We start from the raw sequence: 26,646 nt of genomic DNA on the forward strand, positions 1-26,646 counted from the left end.
TTGTGGAGCAGAAGGCTTCAGGGTGCTTATCCTGAGCTGTTTTAGAGCAGAAGGCTTCAGGATCTTTAGCTGTGGTGCTGAAGAGCAGGACGCTTTGGGGTTATTGCTCTGAGCAGTTGTAGGGCAGGAGGCTTCAGGGTGCTTGTCCTGAGCTGCAATACAGCAAGAGGCTTCAGGGTCTTGTCCTGAGCTCATGAAGAGCAGAAGGCTTCAGGAACTTGTCTTGAGCTGCTGTATAGCGGAAGGCTTCAGGATCTTTCCCTGAGCTGTTCTGGAGCAGGAGGCATCAGGGTGCTTGTCCTGAGCTGTTGTACAGCAGAAGGCTTCAGGACCTTGTCTTGAGCTGCTGTAGAGCAGAAGGCTTCAGGCACTTGTCCTGAGCTCTTTAAGAGCAGAAGGCTTCTAGGTGCTTGTCCAGGGCTGCTCTGGAACAGGAGGCATCAGCGTGCTTCCATTGAGCTGTTGTAGAGCAGGCGGCATCAGGGTGCTTGTCCTGAGCTCTTGTACAGAAGAAGTCTTCAGGGAGCTTGTCCTGAGCTGTTGTAGAGCAGGAAGCTTCAGGGTGCTTATCCTGAGCTGTTCTACAGCAGGAAGCTTCAGGGTGCATATCCGGAGCTCCTATAGAGTAGAAGGCTTCCGGAGCTTGTCCTGAGCTCTTTAAGAGCAGAAGGCTTCTAGGTGCTTGTCCTGCGCTGTTGAAGAGCAGGAGGCATCAGCGTGCTTCTCCTGAGCTGTTGTAGAGCAGGAGGCATGAGGGTGCTTGTCCTGAGCTCTAGTAGAGCACAAGGCTTCAGGGTGCTTGTATGGAGCTCTTGTACAGCAGGAGGCTTCAGGGTGCTTGTCCTGAGCTGTTGTACAGCAGAAAGCTTCAGGGAGCGTGTCCTGAGCTGTTGAAGAGCAGAAGGCTTCAGGGGGCTTCTCCTGAGCTGTTGTACAGCAGGAGGATTCAGGGTGCTTGTCCTGAGCTGTTTTACAGCAGGAGGCTTCAGGGTGCTTGTCCTGCATTGCTGTAGAGCAGAAGGCTTCAGGATCTTGTCCTGAGCTGCTGAAGAGCAGAAGGCTTCAGGGTGCTTGTCCTGCATTGCTGTAGAGCAGAAGGCTGCAGGAACTTGTCCTGAGGTGCTGTATAGCAGAAGGCTTCAGGATCTTACCCTGAGCTGTTGTAGAGCGGAAGTCTTCAGGGAGCTTGTCCTGAGCTGTTGTAGAGCAGGAAGCTTCAGGGTGCTTATCCTGAGCTCCTATAGAGTAGAAGCCTTCCGGAGCTTGACCTGAGCTCTTGAAGAGCAGAAGGCTTCTAGGTGCTTGTCCTGGGCTGTTCTAGAGCAGGAGGCATCAGCGTGCTTCTTTTGAGTTGTTGTGGAGCAGGAGGAATCAGGGTACTTGTCCTGAGCTCTTGTAGAGCACAAGGCTTCAGGGTGCTTGTACTGAGCTGTTGTACAGCAGGAGGCTTCAGGGTGCTTGTCCTGAGCTGTTGTACAGCAGAAGGCTTCAGGGAGCTTGTCCTGAGCTGTTGAAGAGCAGAAGGCATCAGGTTGCTTGTCCTGAGCTGCTGTACAGTAGAAGGCTTCATGAGCTTCTCCTGAGCTGTTGAAGAGCAGAAGGCTTCAGGGTGCTTTTTCTGAGCTGCTGTAGAGCAGAAGGCTTCAGGAACTTGACCTGAGCTCTTGAAGAGCTGAAGGTTTCAGGGTGCTTGTTCTGAGCTGTTGTAGATCAGAGGGCTTCAGGATCTTGTCCTGAGCTGCTGTAGAGCAGAAGGCTTCAGGGAGCTTGTCCTGAGCTGTTGTAGAGCAGGAAGCTTCAGGGTTCTTATCCTGAACACTATAGAGTAGAAGGCTTCTGGAGCTTGTCCTGAGCTCTTTAAGAGCAGAAGGCTTCCAGGTGCTTGTCCTGCGCTGCTCTAGAACAGGAGGCATCAGCGTGCTTCCACTGAGCTGTTGTAGAGCAGGAGGCATCAGGGTGCTTGTACTGAGCTGCTGTAGAGTAGAAGGCTTCAGGGAGCTTGTCCTGAGCTGTTGAAGAACAGAAGGCTTCAGGGTGCTTGTCCTGAGCTGTTGTAGAGCAGAGGGCTTCAGGATCTTGTCCTGAGCTGCTGTAGAGCCGAAAGTTTCAGGACCTTGTCCTGAGCTGTTGTAGAGCAGGAGGCTTCAGGATCTTGTCCTGTGCTGTTGAAGAGCAGGAGGCTTCAGGGTGCTTGTACTGAGATGTTGTAGAGCAGGAGGCATCAGCTTGCTTGTCCCGAGCAGTTGTAGAGCAGAAGGATTCAGGAACTTCTCCTGAGCAGCTGTAGAGCAGAAGGCTTCAGGATGTTATCCTGAGCTCTTCAAGGGCAGAAGGCATCAGGGTGCTTGTCCTGAGCTGCTGTAGATTAGAAGGATTCATGAGCTTGTCCTGAGCTGTTGAAGAGCAGGAGGCTTCTGGGTGCTTGTCCTGAGCTGTTGAAGAGCAGAAGGCTTCAGGGGGCTTCTCCTGAGCTGCTCTAGAGCAGGAGGATTCAGGGTGCTTGTCCTGAGCTGTTTTACAGCAGGAGGCTTCAGGGTGCTTGTCCTGCATTGCTGTAGAGCAGAAGGCTTCAGGATCTTGTCCTGAGCTGCTGAAGAGCAGAAGGCTTCAGGGTGCTTGTCCTGCATTGCTGTAGAGCAGAAGGCTGCAGGAACTTGTCCTGAGGTGCTGTATAGCAGAAGGCTTCAGGATCTTACCCTGAGCTGTTGTAGAGCAGAAGTCTTCAGGGAGCTTGTCCTGAGCTGTTGTAGAGCAGGAAGCTTCAGGGTGCTTATCCTGAGCTCCTATAGAGTAGAAGCCTTCCGGAGCTTGTCCTGAGCTCTTCAAGAGCAGAAGGCTTCTAGGTGCTTGTCCTGGGCTGTTCTAGAGCAGGAGGCATCAGCGTGCTTCTTTTGAGTTGTTGTAGAGCAGGAGGAATCAGGGCACTTGTCCTGAGCTCTTGTAGAGCACAAGGCTTCAGGGTGCTTGTACTGAGCTGTTGTACAGCAGGAGGCTTCAGGGTGCTTGTCCTGAGCTGTTGTACAGCAGAAGGCTTCATGAGCTTCTCCTGAGCTGTTAAAGAGCAGAAGGCTTCAGGGTGCTTTTTCTGAGCTGCTGTAGAGCAGAAGGCTTCAGGAACTTGACCGGAGCTCTTGAAGAGCTGAAGGTTTCAGGGTGCTTGTTCTGAGCTGTTGTAGATCAGAGGGCTTCAGGATCTTGTCCTGAGCTGCTGTAGAGCAGAAGGCTTCAGGGAGCTTGTCCTGAGCTGTTGTAGAGCAGGAAGCTTCAGGGTTCTTATCCTGAACACTATAGAGTAGAAGGCTTCTGGAGCTTGTCCTGAGCTCTTTAAGAGCAGAAGGCTTCCAGGTGCTTGTCCTGCGCTGCTCTAGAACAGGAGGCATCAGCGTGCTTCCACTGAGCTGTTGTAGAGCAGGAGGCATCAGGGTGCTTGTACTGAGCTGCTGTAGAGTAGAAGGCTTCAGGGAGCTTGTCCTGAGCTGTTGAAGAACAGAAGGCTTCAGGGTGCTTGTCCTGAGCTGTTGTAGAGCAGAGGGCTTCAGGATCTTGTCCTGAGCTGCTGTAGAGCCGAAAGTTTCAGGACCTTGTCCTGAGCTGTTGTAGAGCAGGAGGCTTCAGGATCTTGTCCTGTGCTGTTGAAGAGCAGGAGGCTTCAGGGTGCTTGTACTGAGATGTTGTAGAGCAGGAGGCATCAGCTTGCTTGTCCCGAGCAGTTGTAGAGCAGAAGGATTCAGGAACTTCTCCTGAGCAGCTGTAGAGCAGGAGGCTTCAGGATGTTATCCTGAGCTCTTCAAGGGCAGAAGGCTTCAGGGTGCTTTTCCTGAGCTGTTGTAGAGCAGAAGGCTTCAGGATCTTGTCCTGAGCTGTTTTAGAGCAGAAGGCTTCAGGATCTTGTCCTGAGCTGTTGTAGATCAGGAGGCATCAGGATGCTCGTTCTGAGCTGTTGTAGTGCAGGAGGCCTCTGGGTGCTTGTCCTGAGCTGTTGAAGAGCAGAAGGCTTCAGTGGGATTGTCCTGAGCTGCTCTAGAGCAGGAGGATTCAGGGTGCTTGTCCTGAGCTATTGTACAGCAGAAGGCTTCAGGGGGCTTCTCCTGAGCTGCTCTAGAGCAGGAGGATTCAGGGTGCTTTTCCTGAGCTGTTGTACAGTAGGAGGCTTCAGGACCTTGTCCTGAGCTGTTTTAGAGCAGAAAGCTTCAGGATCTTGTCCAGAGCTGTTGTAGAGCAGGAGGCATCATGATGCTCGTTCTGAGCTGATGTATAGCAGGAGGCTTCAGGATCTTGTCCTGAGCTGTTGTAGAGCAGGAGGCATCATGATGCTCGTTCTGAGCTGTTGTATAGCAGGAGGCTTCTGGGTGCTTGTCCTGAGCTGTTGTAGAGCAGGAGGCTTCAGGATCTTGTCCTGAGCTGTTTTAGAGCAGGAGGCTTCAGGATCTTGACCTGAGCTGTTGTAGAGCAGGAGGCATCATGATGCTCGTTCTGAGCTGTTGTATAGCAGGAGGCTTCTGGGTGCTTGTCCTGAGCTGTTGAAGAGCAGAAGGCTTCAGGGGGCTTCTCCTGAGCTGCTCTAGAGCAGGAGGATTCAGGGTGCTTGTCCTGAGCTGTTGTACAGCAGGAGGCTTCAGGAACTTCTCCTGAGCTGTTTTAGAGCACAAGGCTTCAGGATCTTGTCCTGAGCTGTTGTAGAGCAGGAGGCATCATGATGCTCGTTCTGAGCTGTTGTATAGCAGGAGGCTTCAGGGTGCTTGTCCTGAGATGTTGTAGAGCAGAAGGCTTCAGTATCTTGTCCTGAGCTGTTTTAGAGCAGAAGGCTTCAGGATCTTGTCCTGAGCTGTTGTAGAGCAGGAGGCATCATGATGCTCGTTCTGAGCTGTTGTATAGCAGGAGGCTTCGGGGTGCTTGTCCTGAGCTGCTGAAGAGCAGAAGGCTTCAGGGGGCTTCTCCTGAGCTGCTCTAGAGCAGGAGGATTCAGGGTGCTTGTCCTGAGCTGTTGTAGAGCAGAAGGCTTCAGGATCTTGTCTTGAGCTGCTATAGAGCAGAAGGCTTCAGGATCTTGTCCTGAGCTGTTGTAGAGGAGGAGGCATCAGGGTGCTTGTTCTGAGCTGTTGTAGAGCAGGAGGCATCTGGGTGCTTGTCCTGAGGTGTTGAAGAGCAGAAGGCTTCAGGGGGCTTGTCCTGAGCTGCTGTAGAGCAGGAGGATTCAGGGTGCTTGTCGTGAGCGGTTGAAGAGCACAATGATTCAGGGTGCTTGTCCTGAGCTGTTGTACAGGAGGAGGCTTCAGGGTGCTTCTCCTGAGCTGTTGTGGAGCAGGAGGTACCAGGGTGCTTGTCCTGAGCTGTTGTAGAGCAGAAGGCTTCAGGATCTTGTCCTGAGCTGATGAAGAGCAGGAGGCTTCAGGCACTTGTCCTGAGCTGTTGAAGAGCAGGAGGCATCAGGGTGCTTGTCCTGCACTGCTATAGAGCAGAAGGCTTCAGTAACTTGTCTTGAGCTGTTGTAGAGCAGGAGGCATCAGGGTGCTTGTCCTGAGCTGTTGTATAGCGGAAGGCTTCAGGGAGCTTGTCCTGAGCTGTTGTAGAGCAGGAAGCTTCAGGGTACTTATCCTGAACTCCTATAGAGTAGAAGGCTTCCAGAGCTTGTCCTGAGCTCTGTAAGAGCAGAATGCTTCTAGGTGCTTGCCCTGGGCTGCTCTAGAACAGGAGGCATCAGCGTGCTTCCACTGAGCTGTTGTAGAGCAGGAGGCATCAGAGTGCTTGTACTGCGCTGCTGTAGAGTAGAAGGCTTCAGGGAGCTTGTCCTGAGCTGTTGAAGAACAGAAGGCTTCAGGGTGCTTGTCCTGAGCTGTTGTAGAGCAGAGGGCTTCAGGATCTTGTCCTGAGCTGCTGTGGAGCCGAACGTTTCAGGACCTTGTCCCGAGCTGTTGTAGAGCAGGAGGCTTCAGGATCTTGTACTGAGCTGCTGTAGAGCAGAAGGCTTCAGGACCTTGTCCTCAGCTGTTTTAGAGCAGAAGGCTTCAGGATCTTGTCCTGAGCTGTTGTAGAGCAGGAGGCTTCAGGATCTTGTCCTGAGCTGTTGTAGAGCAGGAGGCATCATGATGCTCGTTCTGAGCTGTTGTATTGCAGGAGGATTCTGGGTGCTTGCCCTGAGCTGTTGAAGAGCAGAAGGCTTCAGGGTGCTTCTCCTGAGCTGCTCTAGAGCAGGAGGATTCAGGGTGCTTGTCCTGAGCTGTTGTACAGCAGGAGGCTTCAGAACCTTGTCCTGAGCTGTTTTAGAGCAGAAGGCTTCAGGATCTTGTCCAGAGCTGTTGTAGAGCAGGAGGCATCATGATGCTCGTTCTGAACTGTTGTATAGCAGGAGGCTTCAGGATCTTGTCCTGAGCTGTTGTAGAGCAGGAGGCATCATGATGCTCGTTCTGAGCTGCTGTATAGCAGGAGGCTTCTGGGAGCTTGTCCTGAGCTGTTGTAGAGCAGGAGGCTTCAGGATATTGTCCTGAGCTGTTTTAGAGCAGGAGGCTTCAGGATCTTGTCCTGAGCTGTTGTAGAGCAGGAGGCATCATGATGCTCGTTCTGAGCTGTTGTAGAGCAGGAGGCTTCAGGATCTTGTCCTGAGCTGTTGTAGAGCAGGAGGCATCATGATGCTCGTTCTGAGCTGTTGTATAGCAGGAGGCTTATGGGTGCTTGTCCTGAGCTGTTGTAGAGCAGAAGGCTTCAGGGTGCTTATCCTGAGCTGTTGTAGAGCAGAAGGCTTCAGGATCTTTAGCTGAGGTGCTGAAGAGCAGGACGCTTTGGGGTTATTGCTCTGAGCAGTTGTAGGGCAGGAGGCTTCAGGGTGCTTGTCCTGAGCTGCAATACAGCAAGAGGCTTCAGGGTTATTGCTCTGAGCTGTTGTAGGGCAGGAGGCTTCAGGGTGCTTGACCTGAGCTGTTGTAGATCAGAAGGCTTCATAGTCTTGTCCTGAGCTCATGAAGAGCAGAAGGCTTCAGGATCTTACCCTGAGCTGTTGTAGAGCAGAAGGCTTCAGGATGCTTGTCCTGCACTGCTGTAGAGCAGAAGGCTTCAGGATCTTACCCTGAGCTGTTGTAGAGCAGGAGGCATCAGGGTGCTTGTCCTGAGCTGTTGTACAGCAGAAGGCTTCAGGGAGCTTGTCCTGAGCTGTTGTAGAGTAGAAGGCTTCAGGGTCTTGTCTTGAGCTCATGAAGAGCAGAAGGCTTCAGGCCCTTGTCCTGAGCTGTTGAAGAGCAGAAGGCTTCAGGGTGCTTGTCCTGCACTGCTATAGAGCAGAAGGCTTCAGGCACTTGTCCTGAGCTGTTGTAGAGCAGGAGGCACCAGGATCTTGTCCTGAGCTGCTGTACAGCAGACGGCTTCAGGGAGCTTGCCCTGAGCTGTTGTAGAGTAGAAGGCTTCAGGGTCTTGTCTTGAGCTCATGAAGAGCAGAAGGCTTCAGGATCTTATCCTGAGCTCTTCAAGGGCAGAAGGCTTCAGGATGCTTATCCTACGCTGTTGTAGGGCAGGAGGCATCGGGGTGCTTTTCCTGAGCTGTTGTAGAGCAGGAGGATTCAGGGTGCTTGTCCTGAGCTATTGAAGAGCACAATGATTCAGGGTGCTTGTCCTGAGCTGTTGTACAGCAGGAGGTTTCAGGGTGCTTGTCCTGAGCTGTTGTGGAGCAGAAGACTTCAGGATCTTTAGCTGAGCTGCTGAAGAGCAGGAAGCTTTGGGGTTATTGCTCTGAGCAGTTGTAGGGCAGGAGGCTTCAGGGTGCGTGTCCTGAGCTGCAATACAGCAGGAGGCTTCAGGGTTATTGCTCTGAGCTGTTGTAGGGTAGGAGGCTTCAGGGTGCTTGACCTGAGCTGTTGTAGATCAGAAGGCTTCAGGGTCTTGTCCTGAGCTCATGAAGAGCAGAAGGCTTCAGGAACTTGTCTTGAGCTGCTGTATAGCAGAAGGCTTCAGGATCTTACCCTGAGCTGTTCTGGAGCAGGAGGCATCAGGGTGCTTGTCCTGCGCTGTTGTACAGCAGAAGGCTTCAGGATCTTGTCTTGAGCTGCTGTAGAGCAGGAGGCATCAGGGTGCATATCCGGAGCTCCTATAGAGTAGAAGGCTTCCGGAGCTTGTCCTGAGCTCTTTAAGAGCAGAAGGCTTCTAGGTGCTTGTCCTGGGCTGCTCTGCAACAGGAGGCATCAGCGTGCTTCCATTGAGCTGTTGTAGAGCAGGCGGCATCAGGGTGCTTGTCCTGAGCTCTTGTACAGAAGAAGTCTTCAGGGAGCTTGTCCTGAGCTGTTGTAGAGCAGGAAGCTTCAGGGTGCTTATCCTGAGCTGTTGTAGAGCAGGAGGCATCAGGGTGCTTGTCCTGAGCTGTTGTAGAGCAGGAGGCATCAGGGTGCTTGTCCTGAGCTCTAGTAGAGTACAAGGCTTCAGGGTGCTTGTCCTGAGCTGTTGTACAGCAGAAATCTTCAGGGAGCTTGTCCTGCGCTGTTGAAGAGCAGAAGGCATCAGGTTGCTTGTCCTGAGCTGCTGTAGAGTAGAAGGCTTCACGGAAGCTTGTCCTGAGATGTTGTAGAGCAGAGGGCTTCAGGATCTTGTCCTGAGCTGCTATAGAGCTGAAGGCTTCAGGACCTTGTCCTGAGCTGTTGAAGAGCAGGAGGCTTCAGGGTGCTTGTACTGAGATGTTGTAGAGCAGGAGGCATCGGGGTGCTTTTCCTGAGCTGTTGTAAAGCAGGAGGCATCAGGGTGCATGTCCTGAGCTGTTGTAGAGCAGCAGGCTTCAGGGTGCTTGTCCTGAGCTATTGTACAGCAGGAGTCTTCAGGGTGCTTGTCCTGAGCTGTTGTAGAGCAGGAGGCTTCAGGATCTTGTCTTGAGCTGCTGTAGAGCAGGAGGATTCAGGGTGCTTGTCCTGAGCTATTGAAGAGCACAATGATTCAGGGTGCTTCTCCAGAGATGTTGTACAGCAGGAGGTTTCAGGGTGCTTGTCCTGAGCTGTTGTGGAGCAGAAGGCTTCAGGGTGCTTATCCTGAGCTGTTGTAGAGCAGAAGGCTTCAGGATCTTTAGCTGAGGTGCTGAAGAGCAGGACGCTTTGGGGTTATTGCTCTGAGCAGTTGTAGGGCAGGAGGCTTCAGGGTGCTTGTCCTGAGCTGCAATACAGCAAGAGGCTTCAGGGTCTTGTCCTGAGCTGTTGAAGAGCAGAAGGCTTCACGGGGCTTGTCCTGAGCTGCTGTAGAGCAGGAGGCTTGAGGGTGCTTGTCCTGAGCTGTTGTAGAGCAGGAGGCATCATGATGCTCGTTCTGAGCTGTTGCATAGCAGAAGGCTTCGGGATCTTGTCCTGAGCTGTTGTAGAGCAGGAGGCATCATGATGCTCATTCTGAGCTGTTGTATAGCAGGAGGCTTATGGGTGCTTGTCCTGAGCTGTTGTAGAGCAGAAGGCTTCAGGATCTTGTCCTGAGCTGTTTTAGAGCAGAAGGCTTCAGGATCTTGCCCTGAGCTGTTGTAGATCAGGAGGCATCAGGATGCTTGTTCTGAGCTGTTGTAGAGCAGGAGGCTTCTGGGTGCTTTTCCTGAGCTGTTGAAGACCAGAAGGCTTCACGGGGCTTGTCCTGAGCTGCTGTAGAGTAGGAGGCTTGAGGGTGCTTGTCCTGAGCTGTTGTAGAGCAGGAGGCATCATGATGCTCGTTCTCAGCTGTTGCATAGCAGAAGGCTTCGGGATCTTGTCCTGAGCTGTTGTAGAGCAGGAGGCATCATGATGCTCGTTCTGAGCTGTTCTATAGCAGGAGGCTTCTGGGTGCTTGTCCTGAGCTGTTGAAGAGCAGAAGGATTCAGGGGGCTTCTCCTGAGCTGCTCTAGAGCAGGAGGATTCAGGGTGCTTGTCCTGAGCTGTTGTACAGCAGGAGGATTCACGGTGCTTGTCCTGAGCTGTTGTGGAGCAGAAGGCTTCAGGGTGCTTCTCCTGAGCTGTTGTACAGGAGGAGGTTTAAGGTGCTTGTCCTGAGTTGTTGTAGAGCACAAAGCTTCAGGATCTTGTGCTGAGCTGCTGAAGAGCACAAGGCTTCAGGATCTTGTCCTGAGCTGCTGAAGAGCAGAAGGCTTCAGGGTGCTTGTCCTGAGCTGTTGTAGAGCAGAGGGCTTCAGGATCTTGTCCTGAGCTGCTCTAGAGCAGGAGGCTTCAGGGTGCTTGTCCTGAGCTGTTGTAGAGCAGGAGGCATCATGATGCTCGTTCTGAGCTGTTGCATAGCAGAAGGCTTCGGGGTCTTGTCCTGAGCTGTTGTAGCGCAGGAGGCATCATGATGCTCGTTCTGAGCTGTTGTATAGCAGGAGGCTTATGGGTGCTTGTCCTGAGCTGTTGAAGAGCAGAATGCTTCTAGGTGCTTGCCCTGGGCTGCTCTAGAACAGGAGGCATCAGCGTGCTTCCACTGAGCTGTTGTAGAGCAGGAGGCATCAGGGTGCTTGTACTGAGCTGTTGAAGATCAGAAGGCTTCAGGGAGCTTGTCCTGAGCTGTTGTAGAGCAGAGGCCTTCAGGATCTTGTCCTGAGCTGCTGTGGAGCCGAATGTTTCCGGACCTTGTCCTGAGCTGTTGTAGAGCAGAAGGCTTCAGGATCTTGTCCTGAGCTGCTGTGGAGCCGAACGTTTCAGGACCTTGTCCTGAGCTGTTGTAGAGCAGAGGGCTTCAGGATCTTGTCCTGAGCTGCTGTGGAGCCGAACGTTTCAGGACCTTGTCCTGAGCTGTTGAAGAGGAGGAGGCTTCAGGGTGCTTGTCCTGAGCTGTTGTAGAGCAAAAGGCTTCAGGATCTTGTCCTGAGCTGTTGTAGAGCAGGAGGCATCATGATGGTCGTTCTGAGCTGTTGTATAGCAGGAGGCTTCAGGGTGCTTCTCCTGAGCTGCTCTAGAGCAGGTGGATTCGGGGTGCTTGTCCTGAGCTGTTGTACAGCAGGAGGATTCAGGACCTTGTCCTGAGCTGCTGAAGAGCAGAAGGCTTCAGGACCTTGTCCTCAGCTGTTGTAGAGCAGGAGGCATCATGATGCTTGTTCTGAGCTGTTGCATAGCAGAAGGCTTCAGGATCTTGTCCTGAGCCGTTGTAGAGCAGGAGGCATCATGATGCTCGTTCTGAGCTGTTGCATAGCAGAAGGCTTCAGGATGTTGACCTGAGCCGTTGTAGAGCAGGAGGCATCATGATGCTCGTTCTGAGCTGTTGTATAACAGGAGGCTTCTGGGTGCTTGTCCTGAGCTGTTGTACAGCAGGAGGCTTCAGGGGGCTTCTCCTGAGCTGCCCTAGAGTAGGAGGATTCAGGGTGCTTGTCCTGTGCTGTTGTAGAACAGAAGGCTTCAGGACCTTGTCCTGAGCTGTTGTAGAGCAGGAGGCATCATGATGCTCGTTCTGAGCTGTTGTATAGCAGGAGGCTTCAGGGTGCTAGTCCTGAGCTGTTGTAGAGCAGAAGGCTTCAGGATCTTGTCCTGAGCTGTTGTAGAGCAGAAGGCTTCAGGATCTTGTCCTGAGCTGTTGTAGAGCAGGAGGCATCATGATGCTCGTTCTGCACTGTTGTATAGCAGGAGGCTTCTGGGTGCTTGTCCTGAGCTGTTGAAGAGCAGAAGGCTTCAGGGGGCTTCTCCTGAGCTGCTCTAGAGCAGGAGGATTCAGGGTGCTTGTCCTGAGCTGTTGTACAGCAGGAGGCTTCAGGGTGCTTGTCCTGAGCTGTTGTGGAGCAGAAGGCTTCAGGGTGCTTCTCCTGAGCTGTTGTACAGGAGGAGGTTCAAGGTGCTTGTCCTGAGCTGTTGTAGAGCACAAAGCTTCAGGATCTTGTGCTGAGCTGTTGTAGAGCAGGAAGCTTCAGGGTGCTTATCCTGAACACTATAGAGTAGAAGGCTTCCGGAGCTTGTCCTGAGCTCTTTAAGAGCAGAAGGCTTCCAGGTGCTTGTCCTGCGCTGCTCTAGAACAGGAGGCATCAGCGTGCTTCCACTGAGCTGTTGTAGAGCAGGAGGCATCAGGGTGCTTGTACTGAGCTGCTGTTGAATCGAAGGCTTCAGGGAGCTTGTCCTGAGCTGTTGAAGAACAGAAGGCTTCAGGGTGCTTGTCCTGAGCTGTTGTAGAGCAGAGGGCTTCAGGATCTTGTCCTGACCTGCGGTAGAGCCGAACGTTTCAGGACCTTGTCCTGAGCTGTTGTAGAGCAGGAGGCTTCAGGATCTTGTCCTGTGCTGTTGAAGAGCAGGAGGCTTCAGGGTGCTTGTCCTGAGCTGTTGTAGAGCAGAAGGCTTCAGGATCTTGTCCTGAGCTGTTTTAGAGCAGAAGGCTTCAGGATCTTGTCCTGAGCTGTTGTAGATCAGGAGGCATCAGGATGCTTGTTCTGAGCTGTTGTAGAGCAGGAGGCTTCTGGGTGCTTGTCCTGAGCTGTTGAAGAGCAGAAGGCTTCACGGGGCTTTTCCTGAGCTGCTGTAGAGCAGGAGGCTTGAGGGTGCTTGTCCTGAGCTGTTGTAGAGCAGGAGGCATCATGATGCTCGTTCTGAGCTGTTGCATAGCAGAAGGCTTCGGGATCTTGTCCTGAGCTGTTGTAGAGCAGGAGGCATCATGATGCTCATTCTGAGCTGTTGTATAGCAGGAGGCTTATGGGTGCTTGTCCTGAGCTGTTGTAGAGCAGAAGGCTTCAGGATCTTGTCCTGAGCTGTTTTAGAGCAGAAGGCTTCAGGATCTTGCCCTGAGCTGTTGTAGATCAGGAGGCATCAGGATGCTTGTTCTGAGCTGTTGTAGAGCAGGAGGCTTCTGGGTGCTTTTCCTGAGCTGTTGAAGACCAGAAGGCTTCACGGGGCTTGTCCTGAGCTGCTGTAGAGTAGGAGGCTTGAGCGTGCTTGTCCTGAGCTGTTGTAGAGCAGGAGGCATCATGATGCTCGTTCTCAGCTGTTGCATAGCAGAAGGCTTCGGGATCTTGTCCTGAGCTGTTGTAGAGCAGGAGGCATCATGATGCTCGTTCTGAGCTGTTCTATAGCAGGAGGCTTCTGGGTGCTTGTCCTGAGCTGTTGAAGAGCAGAAGGATTCAGGGGGCTTCTCCTGAGCTGCTCTAGAGCAGGAGGATTCAGGGTGCTTGTCCTGAGCTGTTGTACAGCAGGAGGCTTCACGGTGCTTGTCCTGAGCTGTTGTGGAGCAGAAGGCTTCAGGGTGCTTCTCCTGAGCTGTTGTACAGGAGGAGGTTTAAGGTGCTTCTCCTGAGTTGTTGTAGAGCACAAAGCTTCAGGATCTTGTGCTGAGCTGCTGAAGAGCACAAGGCTTCAGGATCTTGTCCTGAGCTGCTGAAGAGCAGAAGGCTTCAGGGTGCTTGTCCTGAGCTGTTGTAGAGCAGAGGGCTTCAGGATCTTGTCCTGAGCTGCTCTAGAGCAGGAGGCTTCAGGGTGCTTGTCCTGAGCTGTTGTAGAGCAGGAGGCATCATGATGCTCGTTCTGAGCTGTTGCATAGCAGAAGGCTTCGGGGTCTTGTCCTGAGCTGTTGTAGCGCAGGAGGCATCATGATGCTCGTTCTGAGCTGTTGTATAGCAGGAGGCTTATGGGTGCTTGTCCTGAGCTGCTGTAGAGCAGAAGGCTTCAGTGTGCTTGTTCTGAGCCGCTGTAGAGCAGAAGGCTTCAGGAACTTGACCTGTGCTCTTGAAGAGCTGAAGGTTTCAGGGTGCTTGTCCTGAGCTGTTGTAGGTCAGAGGGCTTCTGGATCTTGTCGTGAGCTGCTGTAGAGCAGAAGGCTTCAGGGAGCTTGTCCTGAGCTGTTGTAGAGCAGGAAGCTTCAGGGTGCTTATCCTGAACACTATAGAGTAGAAGGCTTCCGGAGCTTGTCCTGAGCTCTTTAAGAGCAGAAGGCTTCCAGGTGCTTGTCCTGCGCTGCTCTAGAACAGGAGGCATCAGCGTGCTTCCACTGAGCTGTTGTAGAGCAGGAGGCATCAGGGTGCTTGTACTGAGCTGCTGTAGAATCGAAGGCTTCAGGGAGCTTGTCCTGAGCTGTTGAAGAACAGAAGGCTTCAGGGTGCTTGTCCTGACCTGCGGTAGAGCCGAACGTTTCAGGACCTTGTCCTGAGCTGTTGTAGAGCAGGAGGCTTCAGGATCTTGTCCTGTGCTGTTGAAGAGCAGGAGGCTTCAGGGGGCTTCTCCTGAGCTGTTGAAGAGCAGAAGGCTTCAGGGTGCTTGTCCTGAGCTGTTGCAGAGCAGAGGGCTTCAGGATCTTGTCCTGACCTGCGGTAGAGCCGAACGTTTCAGGACCTTGTCCTGAGCTGTTGTAGAGCAGGAGGCTTCTGGGTGCTTGTCCTGAGCTGTTGAAGAGCAGAAGGCTTCACGGGGCTTGTCCTGAGCTGCTCTAGAGCAGGAGGCTTCAGGGTGCTTGTCCTGAGCTGTTGTAGAGCAGGAGGCATCATGATGCTCGTTCTGAGCTGTTGCATAGCAGAAGGCTTCGGGGTCTTGTCCTGAGCTGTTGTAGCGCAGGAGGCATCATGATGCTCGTTCTGAGCTGTTGTATAGCAGGAGGCTTATGGGTGCTTGTCCTGAGCTGTTGAAGAGCAGAAGGCTTCAGGGGGCTTCTCCTGAGCTGCTCTAGAGCAGGAGGATTCAGGGTGCTTGTCCTGAGCTGTTGTACAGCAGGAGGCTTCAGGGTGCTTGTCCTGAGCTGTTGTGGAGCAGAAGGCTTCAGGGTGCTTCTCCTGAGCTGTTGTACAGGAGGAGGTTTAAGGTGCTTGTCCTGAGTTTTTGTAGAGCACAAAGCTTCAGGATCTTGTGCCGAGGTGCTGAAGAGCACAAGGCTTCAGGATCTTGTCCTGAGCCGCTGAAGAGCATAAGGCTTCAGGGTGCTTGTCCTGCACTGCTGTAGAGCAGAAGGCTGCAGGAACTTGTCCTGAGGTGCTGTATAGCAGAAGGCTTCAGGATCTTACCCTTTGCAGTTGTAGAGCAGAAGTCTTCAGGGTGCTTATCCTGAGCTCCTATAGAGTAGAAGCCTTCCGGAGCTTGTTCTGAGCTCTTCAAGAGCAGAAGGCTTCTAGGTGCTTGTCCTGGGCTGTTCTAGAGCAGGAGGCATCAGCATGCTTCTTTTGAGCTGTTGTAGAGCAGGAGGCATCAGGGTACTTGTCCTGAGCTCTTGTAGAGCACAAGGCTTCAGGGTGCTTGTACTGAGCTGTTGTACAGCAGGAGGCTTCAGGGTGCTTGTCCTGAGCTGTTGTACAACAGAAAGCTTCAGGGAGCTTGTCCTGAGCTGTTGAAGAGCAGAAGGCATCAGGTTGCTTGTCCTGAGCTGCTGTAGAGCAGAAGGCTTCAGTGTGCTTGTTCTGAGCCGCTGTAGAGCAGAAGGCTTCAGGAACTTGACCTGTGCTCTTGAAGAGCTGAAGGTTTCAGGGTGCTTGTCCTGAGCTGTTGTAGGTCAGAGGGCTTCTGGATCTTGTCGTGAGCTGCTGTAGAGCAGAAGGCTTCAGGGAGCTTGTCCTGAGCTGTTGTAGAGCAGGAAGCTTCAGGGTGCTTATCCTGAACACTATAGAGTAGAAGGCTTCCGGAGCTTGTCCTGAGCTCTTTAAGAGCAGAAGGCTTCCAGGTGCTTGTCCTGCGCTGCTCTAGAACAGGAGGCATCAGCGTGCTTCCACTGAGCTGTTGTAGAGCAGGAGGCATCAGGGTGCTTGTACTGAGCTGCTGTTGAATCGAAGGCTTCAGGGAGCTTGTCCTGAGCTGTTGAAGAACAGAAGGCTTCAGGGTGCTTGTCCTGAGCTGTTGTAGAGCAGAGGGCTTCAGGATCTTGTCCTGACCTGCGGTAGAGCCGAACGTTTCAGGAACTTGTCTTGAGCTGTTGTAGAGCAGGAGGCTTCAGGATCTTGTCCTGTGCTGTTGAAGAGCAGGAGGCTTCAGGGTGCTTGTCCTGAGCTGTTGTAGAGCAGAAGGCTTCAGGATCTTGTCCTGAGCTGTTTTAGAGCAGAAGGCTTCAGGATCTTGTCCTGAGCTGTTGTACAGGAGGAGGTTTATGGTACTTGTCCTGAGCTGTTGTAGAGCACAAAGCTTCAGGATCTTGTGCTGAGCTGCTGAAGAGCACAAGGCTTCAGGATCTTGTCCTGAGCTGCTGAAGAGCAGAAGGCTTCAGGGTGCTTGTCCTGAGCTGTTGTAGAGCAGAGGGCTTCAGGATCTTGTCCTGACCTGCTGTAGAGCCGAACGTTTCAGGACCTTGTCCTGAGCTGTTGTAGAGCAGGAGGCTTCTGGGTGCTTGTCCTGCGCTGTTGAAGAGCAGAAGGCTTCACGGGGCTTGTCCTGAGCTGCTCTAGAGCAGGAGGCTTCAGGGTGCTTGTCCTGAGCTGTTGTAGATCAGGAGGCATCATGATGCTCGTTCTGAGCTGTTGTATAGCAGGAGGCTTATGGGTGCTTGTCCTGAGCTGTTGAAGAGCAGAACGCTTCAGGGGGCTTCTCCTGAGCTGCTCTAGAGTAGGAGGATTCAGGGTGCTTGTCCTGAGCTGTTGTAGAACAGAAGGCTTCAGGACCTCGTCCTGAGCTCTTTTATAGCAGAAGGCTTCAGGATCTTGTCCTGAGCTGTTGTAGGTCAGAGGGCTTCTGGATCTTGTCGTGAGCTGCTGTAGAGCAGAAGGCTTCAGGGGGCTTGTCCTGAGCTGTTGTAGAGCAGGAAGCTTCAGGGTGCTTATCCTGAACACCTATAGAGTAGAAGGCTTCCGGAGCTTGTCCTGAGCTCTTTAAGAGCAGAAGGCTTCCAGGTGCTTGTCCTGCGCTGCTCTAGAACAGGAGGCATCAGCGTGCTTCCACTGAGCTGTTGTAGAGCAGGAGGCATCAGGGTGCTTGTACTGAGCTGCTGTTGAATCGAAGGCTTCAGGGTGCTTGTCCTGAGCTGTTGTAGAGCAGAGGGCTTCAGGATCTTGTCCTGACCTGCGGTAGAGCCGAACGTTTCAGGACCTTGTCCTGAGCTGTTGTAGAGCAGGAGGCTTCAGGATCTTGTCCTGAGCTGTTGTAGAGCAGAAGGCTTCAGGATCTTGTCCTGAGCTGTTTTAGAGCAGAAGGCTTCAGGATCATGTCCTCAGCTGTTGTACAGGAGGAGGTTTAAGGTGCTTGTCCTGAGCTGTTGTAGAGCACAAAGCTTCAGGATCTTGTGCTGAGCTGCTGAAGAGCACAAGGCTTCAGGGTGCTTGTCCTGAGCTGTTGTACAGGAGGAGGTTTAAGGTGCTTGTCCTGAGCTGTTGTAGAGCAGAGGGCTTCAGGATCTTGTCCTGACCTGCGGTAGAGCCGAAAGTTTCAGGACCTTGTCCTGAGCTGTTGTAGAGCAGGAGGCTTCTGGGTGCTTGTCCTGAGCTGTTGAAGAGCTGAAGGCTTCACGGGGCTTGTCCTGAGCTGCTCTAGAGCAGGAGGCTTCAGGGTGCTTGTCCTGAGCTGTTGTAGAGCAGAAGGCTTCAGGGTGCTTGTCCTGAGCTGTTGTGGAGGAGAAGGCTTCAGGACCTTGTCCTGAGCTCTTTTAGAGCAGAAGGCTTCAGGATCTTGCCCTGAGCTGTTGTAGAGCAGGAGGCATCATGATGCTCGTTCTGAGCTGTTGTATATCAGGAGGCTTCTGGGTGCTTGTCCTGAGCTGTTGTAGGGCAGAAGGCATCAGGATCTTGTCCTGAGCTGTTGTAGAGCAGAAGGCTTCAGGATCTTGTCCTGAGCTGTTGTAGAGCAGGAGGCATCATGATGCTCGTTCTGAGCTGTTGTACAGCAGGAGGCTTCTGGGTGCTTGTCCTGAGCTGTTGAAGAGCAGAAGGCTTCAGGGGGCTTCTCCTGAGCTGCTCTAGAGCAAGAGGAATCAGGGTGCTTGTCCTGAGCTGTTGTACAGCAGGAGGCTTCAGGGTTCTTTTCCTGAGCTGTTGTGGAGGAGAAGGCTTCAGGGGGCTTCTCCTGAGCTGTTGTACAGGAGGAGGTTTAAGGTGCTTGTCCTGAGCTGTTGTAGAGCACAAGGCTTCAGGATCTTGTCCTGAGCTGCTGAAGAGCAGAAGGCTTCAGGGTGCTTGTCCTGCACTGCTGTAGAGCAGAAGGCTGCAGGAACTTGTCCTGAGGTGCTGTATAGCAGAAGGCTTCAGGATCTTACCCTGAGCTGTTGTAGAGCAGAAGTCTTCAGGGTGCTTATCCTGAGCTCCTATAGAGTAGAAGCCTTCCGGAGCTTGTCCTGAGCTCTTCAAGAGCAGAAGGCTTCTAGGTGCTTGTCCTGGGCTGTTCTAGTGCAGGAGGCATCAGCATGCTTCTTTTGAGCTGTTGTAGAGCAGGAGGCATCAGGGTACTTGTCCTGAGCTCTTGTAGAGCACAAGGCTTCAGGGTGCTTGTACTGAGCTGTTGTACAGCAGGAGGCTTCAGGGTGCTTGTCCTGAGCTGTTGTACAGTAGAAAGCTTCAGGGAGCTTGTCCTGAGCTGTTGAAGAGCAGAAGGCATCAGGTTTCTTGTCCTGAGCTGCTGTACAGTAGAAGGCTTCATGAGCTTGTCCTGAGCTGTTGAAGAGCAGAAGGCTTCAGGGTGCTTGTTCTGAGCCGCTGTAGAGAAGAAGGCTTCAGGAAATTGCCCTGTGCTCTTGAAGAGCTGAAGGTTTCAGGGTGCTTGTCCTGAGCTGTTGTAGGTCAGAGGGCTTCTGGATCTTGTCGTGAGCTGCTGTAGAGCAGAAGGCTTCAGGGAGCTTGTCCTGAGCTGTTGTAGAGCAGGAAGCTTCAGGGTGCTTATCCTGAACACTATAGAGTAGAAGGCTTCCGGAGCTTGTCCTGAGCTCTTTAAGAGCAGAAGGCTTCCAGGTGCTTGTCCTGCGCTGCTCTAGAACAGGAGGCATCAGCGTGCTTCCACTGAGCTGTTGTAGAGCAGGAGGCATCAGGGTGCTTGTACTGAGCTGCTGTTGAATTGAAGGCTTCAGGGAGCTTGTCCTGAGCTGTTGAAGAACAGAAGGCTTCAGGGTGCTTGTCCTGAGCTGTTGTAGAGCAGAGGGCTTCAGGATCTTGTCCTGACCTGCGGTAGAGCCGAACGTTTCAGGACCTTGTCCTGAGCTGTTGTAGAGCAGGAGGCTACAGGATCTTGTCCTGTGCTGTTGAAGAGCAGGAGGCTTCAGGGTGCTTGTCCTGAGCTGTTGTAGAGCAGAAGGCTTCAGGATCTTGTCCTGAGCTGTTTTAGAGCAGAAGGCTTCAGGATCTTGTCCTGAGCTGTTGTACAGGAGGAGGTTTAAGGTGCTTGTCCTGAGCTGTTGTAGAGCACAAAGCTTCAGGATCTTGTGCTGAGCTGCTGAAGAGCACAAGGCTTCAGGATCTTGTCCTGAGCTGCTGAAGAGCAGAAGGCTTCAGGGTGCTTGTCCTGAGCTGTTGTACAGGAGGAGGTTTAAGGTGCTTGCCCTGAGCTGTTGTAGAGCAGAGGGCTTCAGGATCTTGTCCTGACCTGCGGTAGAGCCGAACGTTTCAGGACCTTGTCCTGAGCTGTTGTAGAGCAGGAGGCTTCAGGATCTTGTCCTGTGCTGTTGAAGAGCAGGAGGCTTCAGGGTGCTTGTCCTGAGCTGTTGTAGAGCAGAAGGCTTCAGGATCTTGTCCTGAGCTGTTGTAGAGCAGGAGGCTTCTGGGTGCTTGTCCTGAGCTGTTGAAGAGCAGAAGGCTTCACGGGGCTTGTCCTGAGCTGCTCTAGAGCAGGAGGCTTCAGGGTGCTTGTCCTGAGCTGTTGTAGAACAGAAGGCTTCAGGATCTTGTCCTGAGCTCTTTTAGAGTAGAAGGCTTCAGGATCTTGTCCTGAGCTGTTGTAGAGCAGGAGGCATCATGATGCTCATTCTGAGCTGTTGTATAGCAGGAGGCTTCAGGGTGCTTGTCCTGAGCTGTTGTAGAGCAGAAGGCTTCAGGATCTTGTCCTGAGCTGTTGTAGAGCAGGAGGCATCATGATGCTCGTTCTGAGCTGTTGTATAGCAGGAGGCTTCTGGGTGCTTGTCCCGAGCTGTTGAAGAGCAGAAGGCATCATGATGCTCATTCTGAGCTGTTGTATAGCAGGAGGCTTCAGGGTGCTTGTCCTGAGCTGTTGTAGAGCAGAAGGCTTCAGGATCTTGTCCTGAGCTGTTGTAGAGCAGGAGGCATCATGATGCTCATTCTAAGCTGTTGTATAGCAGGAGGCTTCAGGATCTTGTCCTGAGCTGTTGTAGAGCAGAAGGCTTCAGGATCTTGTCCTGAGCTGTTGTAGAGCAGGAGGCATCATGATGCTCGTTCTGAGCTGTTGTATAGCAGGAGGCTTCTGGGTGCTTGTCCTGAGCTGTTGAAGAGCAGAAGGCTTCAGGAGGCTTCTCCTGAGCTGCTCTAGAGCAGGAGGATTCAGGGTGCTTGTCCTGAGCTGTTGTACAGCAGGAGGCTTCAGGGTGCTTGTCCTGAGCTGTTGTAGAGCAGAAGGCTTCAGGATCTTGTGCTGAACTGCTGAAGAGCACAAGGCTTCAGGATCTTGTCCTGAGCTGCTGAAGAGCAGAAGGCTTCAGGGTGCTTGTCCTGCACTGCTGTAGAGCAGAAGGCTGCAGGAACTTGTCCTGAGGTGCTGTATAGCAGAAGGCTTCAGGATCTTACCCTGAGCTGTTGTAGAGCAGAAGTCTTCAGGGTGCTTATCCTGAGCTCCTATAGAGTAGAAGCCTTCTGGAGCTTGTCCTGAGCTGTTCAAGAGCAGAAGGCTTCTAGGTGCTTGTCCTGGGCTGTTCTAGAGCAGGAGGCATCAGCATGCTTCTTTTGAGCTGTTGTAGAGCAGGAGGCATCAGGGTACTTGTCCTGAGCTCTTGTAGAGCACAAGGCTTCAGGGTGCTTGTACTGAGCTGTTGTACAGCAGGAGGCTTCAGGGTGCTTGTCCTGAGCTGTTGTACAGCAGAAAGCTTCAGGGAGCTTGTCCTGAGCTGTTGAAGAGCAGAAGGCATCAGGTTGCTTGTCCTGAGCTGCTGTACAGTAGAAGGCTTCATGAGCTTGTCCTGAGCTGTTGAAGAGCTGAAGGCTTCAGGGTGCTTGTCCTGAGCTGTTGTAGAGCAGAAGGCTTCATGATCTTGTCCTGAGCTGTTTTAGAGCAGAAGGCTTCAGGATCTTGTCCTGAGCTGTTGTAGATCAGGAGGCATCAGGATGCTTGTTCTGAGCTGTTGTAGAGCAGGAGGCTTCTGGGTGCTTGTCCTGAGCTGTTGAAGACCAGAAGGCTTCACGGGGCTTGTCCTGAGCTGCTCTAGAGCAGGAGGCTTCAGGGTGCTTGTCCTGAGCTGTTGTAGAGCAGGAGGCATCATGATGCTCGTATTGAGCTGTTGTATAGCAGGAGGCTTCTGGGTGCTTGTCCTGAGCTGTTGAAGAGCAGAAGGCATCATGATGCTCATTCTGAGCTGTTGTATAGCAGGAGGCTTCAGGGTGCTTGTCCTGAGCTGTTGTAGAGCAGAAGGCTTCAGGATCTTGTCCTGAGCTGTTGTAGAGCAGGAGGCATCATGATGCTCATTCTGAGCTGTTGTATAGCAGGAGGCTTCAGGATCTTGTCCTGAGCTGTTGTAGAGCAGAAGGCTTCAGGATCTTGTCCTGAGCTGTTGTAGAGCAGGAGGCATCATGATGCTCGTTCTGAGCTGTTGTATAGCAGGAGGCTTATGGGTGCTTGTCCTGAGCTGTTGAAGAGCAGAAGGCTTCAGGAGGCTTCTCCTGAGCTGCTCTAGAGCAGGAGGATTCAGGGTGCTTGTCCTGAGCTGTTGTACAGCAGGAGGCTTCAGGGTGCTTGTCCTGAGCTGTTGTAGAGTAGAAGGCTTCAGGATCTTGTGCTGAACTGCTGAAGAGCACAAGGCTTCAGGATCTTGTCCTGAGCTGCTGAAGAGCAGAAGGCTTCAGGGTGCTTGTCCTGCACTGCTGTAGAGCAGAAGGCTGCAGGAACTTGTCCTGAGGTGCTGTATAGCAGAAGGCTTCAGGATCTTACCCTGAGCTGTTGTAGAGCAGAAGTCTTCAGGGTGCTTATCCTGAGCTCCTATAGAGTAGAAGCCTTCTGGAGCTTGTCCTGAGCTGTTCAAGAGCAGAAGGCTTCTAGGTGCTTGTCCTGGGCTGTTCTAGAGCAGGAGGCATCAGCATGCTTCTTTTGAGCTGTTGTAGAGCAGGAGGCATCAGGGTACTTGTCCTGAGCTCTTGTAGAGCACAAGGCTTCAGGGTGCTTGTACTGAGCTGTTGTACAGCAGGAGGCTTCAGGGTGCTTGTCCTGAGCTGTTGTACAGCAGAAAGCTTCAGGGAGCTTGTCCTGAGCTGTTGAAGAGCAGAAGGCATCAGGTTGCTTGTCCTGAGCTGCTGTACAGTAGAAGGCTTCATGAGCTTGTCCTGAGCTGTTGAAGAGCTGAAGGCTTCAGGGTGCTTGTTCTGAGCCGCTGTAGAGCAGAAGGCTTCAGGATCTTGTCCTGAGCTGTTGTACAGGAGGAGGTTTAAGGTGCTTGTCCTGAGGTGTTGTAGAGCAGAGGGCTTCAGGATCTTGTCCTGACCTGCGGTAGAGCCGAACGTTTCAGGACCTTGTCCTGAGCTGTTGTAGAGCAGGAGGCTTCAGGATCTTGTCCTGTGCTGTTGAAGAGCAGGAGGCTTCAGGGTGCTTGTCCTGAGCTGTTGTAGAGCAGAAGGCTTCATGATCTTGTCCTGAGCTGTTTTAGAGCAGAAGGCTTCAGGATCTTGTCCTGAGCTGTTGTAGATCAGGAGGCATCAGGATGCTTGTTCTGAGCTGTTGTAGAGCAGGAGGCTTCTGGGCGCTTGTCCTGAGCTGTTGAAGACCAGAAGGCTTCACGGGGCTTGTCCTGAGCTGCTCTAGAGCAGGAGGCTTCAGGGTGCTTGTCCTGAGCTGTTGTAGAGCAGGAGGCATCATGATGCTCGTATTGAGCTGTTGTATAGCAGGAGGCTTCTGGGTGCTTGTCCTGAGCTGTTGAAGAGCAGAAGGCATCATGATGCTCATTCTGAGCTGTTGTATAGCAGGAGGCTTCAGGGTGCTTGTCCTGAGCTGTTGTAGAGCAGAAGGCTTCAGGATCTTGTCCTGAGCTGTTGTAGAGCAGGAGGCATCATGATGCTCATTCTGAGCTGTTGTATAGCAGGAGGCTTCAGGATCTTGTCCTGAGCTGTTGTAGAGCAGAAGGCTTCAGGATCTTGTCCTGAGCTGTTGTAGAGCAGGAGGAATCATGATGCTCGTTCTGAGCTGTTGTAGAGCAGGAGGCTTCTGGGTGCTTGTCCTGAGCTGTTGAAGATCAGAAGGCTTCAGGGGGCTTCTCCTGAGCTGCTCTAGAGCAGGAGGATTCAGGGTGCTTGTCCTGAGCTGTTGTACAGCAGGAGGCTTCACGGTGCTTGTCCTGAGCTGTTGTGGAGCAGAAGGCTTCAGGATCTTGTGCTGAGCTGCTGAAGAGCACAAGGCTTCAGGATCTTGTCCTGAGCTGCTGAAGAGCAGAAGGCTTCAGGGTGCTTGTCCTGCACTGCTGTAGAGCAGAAGGCTGCAGGAACTTGTCCTGAGGTGCTGTATAGCAGAAGGCTTCAGGATCTTACCCTGAGCTGTTGTAGAGCAGAAGTCTTCAGGGTGCTTATCCTGAGCTCCTATAGTGTAGAAGCCTTCCGGAGCTTGTCCTGAGCTCTTCAAGAGCAGAAGGCTTCTAGGTGCTTGTCCTGGGCTGTTCTAGAGCAGGAGGCATCAGCATGCTTCTTTTGAGCTGTTGTAGAGCAGGAGGCATCAGGGTACTTGTCCTGAGCTCTTGTAGAGCACAAGGCTTCAGGGTGCTTGTACTGAGCTGTTGTACAGCAGGAGGCTTCAGGGTGCTTGTCCTGAGCTGTTGTACAGCAGAAAGCTTCAGGGAGCTTGTCCTGAGCTGTTGAAGAGCTGAAGGTTTCAGGGTGCTTGTCCTGAGCTGTTGTAGGTCAGAGGGCTTCTGGATCTTGTCCTGAGCTGCTGTAGAGCAGAAGGCTTCAGGGAGCTTGTCCTGAGCTGTTGTAGAGCAGGAAGCTTCAGGGTGCTTATCCTGAACACTATAGAGTAGAAGGCTTCCGGAGCTTGTCCTGAGCTCTTTAAGAGCAGAAGGCTTCCAGGTGCTTGTCCTGCGCTGCTCTAGAACAGGAGGCATCAGCGTGCTTCCACTGAGCTGTTGTAGAGCAGGAGGCATCAGGGTGCTTGTACTGAGCTGCTGTTGAATTGAAGGCTTCAGGGAGCTTGTCCTTGGCTGTTGAAGAGCAGAAGGCTTCAGGGTGCTTGTCCTGAGCTGTTGTAGAGCAGAGGGCTTCAGGATCTTGTCCTGACCTGCGGTAGAGCCGAAAGTTTCAGGACCTTGACCTGAGCTGTTGTAGAGCAGGAGGCTTCAGGATCTTGTCCTGTGCTGTTGAAGAGCAGGAGGCTTCAGGGTGCTTGTCCTGAGCTGTTATAGAGCAGGAGGCTTCAGGATCTTGTCCTGAGCTGTTGTAGAGCAGGAGGCATCATGATGCTCGTTCTGAGCTGTTGTATAGCAGGAGGCTTATGGGTGCTTGTCCTGAGCTGTTGAAGAGCAGAAGGCTTCAGGAGGCTTCTCCTGAGCTGCTCTAGAGCAGGAGGATTCAGGGTGCTTGTCCTGAGCTGTTGTACAGCAGGAGGCTTCAGGGTGCTTGTCCTGAGCTGTTGTAGAGCAGAAGGCTTCAGGATCTTGTGCTGAACTGCTGAAGAGCACAAGGCTTCAGGATCTTGTCCTGAGCTGCTGAAGAGCAGAAGGCTTCAGGGTGCTTGTCCTGCACTGCTGTAGAGCAGAAGGCTGCAGGAACTTGTCCTGAGGTGCTGTATAGCAGAAGGCTTCAGGATCTTACCCTGAGCTGTTGTAGAGCAGAAGTCTTCAGGGTGCTTATCCTGAGCTCCTATAGAGTAGAAGCCTTCTGGAGCTTGTCCTGAGCTGTTCAAGAGCAGAAGGCTTCTAGGTGCTTGTCCTGGGCTGTTCTAGAGCAGGAGGCATCAGCATGCTTCTTTTGAGCTGTTGTAGAGCAGGAGGCATCAGGGTACTTGTCCTGAGCTCTTGTAGAGCACAAGGCTTCAGGGTGCTTGTACTGAGCTGTTGTACAGCAGGAGGCTTCAGGGTGCTTGTCCTGAGCTGTTGTACAGCAGAAAGCTTCAGGGAGCTTGTCCTGAGCTGTTGAAGAGCAGAAGGCATCAGGTTGCTTGTCCTGAGCTGCTGTACAGTAGAAGGCTTCATGAGCTTGTCCTGAGCTGTTGAAGAGCTGAAGGCTTCAGGGTGCTTGTTCTGAGCCGCTGTAGAGCAGAAGGCTTCAGGATCTTGTCCTGAGCTGTTGTACAGGAGGAGGTTTAAGGTGCTTGTCCTGAGGTGTTGTAGAGCAGAGGGCTTCAGGATCTTGTCCTGACCTGCGGTAGAGCCGAACGTTTCAGGACCTTGTCCTGAGCTGTTGTAGAGCAGGAGGCTTCAGGATCTTGTCCTGTGCTGTTGAAGAGCAGGAGGCTTCAGGGTGCTTGTCCTGAGCTGTTGTAGAGCAGAAGGCTTCATGATCTTGTCCTGAGCTGGTTTAGAGCAGAAGGCTTCAGGATCTTGTCCTGAGCTGTTGTAGATCAGGAGGCATCAGGATGCTTGTTCTGAGCTGTTGTAGAGCAGGAGGCTTCTGGGCGCTTGTCCTGAGCTGTTGAAGACCAGAAGGCTTCACGGGGCTTGTCCTGAGCTGCTCTAGAGCAGGAGGCTTCAGGGTGCTTGTCCTGAGCTGTTGTAGAGCAGGAGGCATCATGATGCTCGTATTGAGCTGTTGTATAGCAGGAGGCTTCTGGGTGCTTGTCCTGAGCTGTTGAAGAGCAGAAGGCATCATGATGCTCATTCTGAGCTGTTGTATAGCAGGAGGCTTCAGGGTGCTTGTCCTGAGCTGTTGTAGAGCAGAAGGCTTCAGGATCTTGTCCTGAGCTGTTGTAGAGCAGGAGGCATCATGATGCTCATTCTGAGCTGTTGTATAGCAGGAGGCTTCAGGATCTTGTCCTGAGCTGTTGTAGAGCAGAAGGCTTCAGGATCTTGTCCTGAGCTGTTGTAGAGCAGGAGGAATCATGATGCTCGTTCTGAGCTGTTGTAGAGCAGGAGGCTTCTGGGTGCTTGTCCTGAGCTGTTGAAGATCAGAAGGCTTCAGGGGGCTTCTCCTGAGCTGCTCTAGAGCAGGAGGATTCAGGGTGCTTGTCCTGAGCTGTTGTACAGCAGGAGGCTTCACGGTGCTTGTCCTGAGCTGTTGTGGAGCGGAAGGCTTCAGGATCTTGTGCTGAGCTGCTGAAGAGCACAAGGCTTCAGGATCTTGTCCTGAGCTGCTGAAGAGCAGAAGGCTTCAGGGTGCTTGTCCTGCACTGCTGTAGAGCAGAAGGCTGCAGGAACTTGTCCTGAGGTGCTGTATAGCAGAAGGCTTCAGGATCTTACCCTGAGCTGTTGTAGAGCAGAAGTCTTCAGGGTGCTTATCCTGAGCTCCTATAGTGTAGAAGCCTTCCGGAGCTTGTCCTGAGCTCTTCAAGAGCAGAAGGCTTCTAGGTGCTTGTCCTGGGCTGTTCTAGAGCAGGAGGCATCAGCATGCTTCTTTTGAGCTGTTGTAGAGCAGGAGGCATCAGGGTACTTGTCCTGAGCTCTTGTAGAGCACAAGGCTTCAGGGTGCTTGTACTGAGCTGTTGTACAGCAGGAGGCTTCAGGGTGCTTGTCCTGAGCTGTTGTACAGCAGAAAGCTTCAGGGAGCTTGTCCTGAGCTGTTGAAGAGCTGAAGGTTTCAGGGTGCTTGTCCTGAGC

Source organism: Melanerpes formicivorus, unplaced genomic scaffold (genome assembly GCF_026170545.1).
Source record: "Melanerpes formicivorus ecotype bairdi unplaced genomic scaffold, bMelFor1.0.p_v2 SCAF_86, whole genome shotgun sequence".
NCBI lineage: Eukaryota > Metazoa > Chordata > Aves > Piciformes > Picidae > Melanerpes > Melanerpes formicivorus.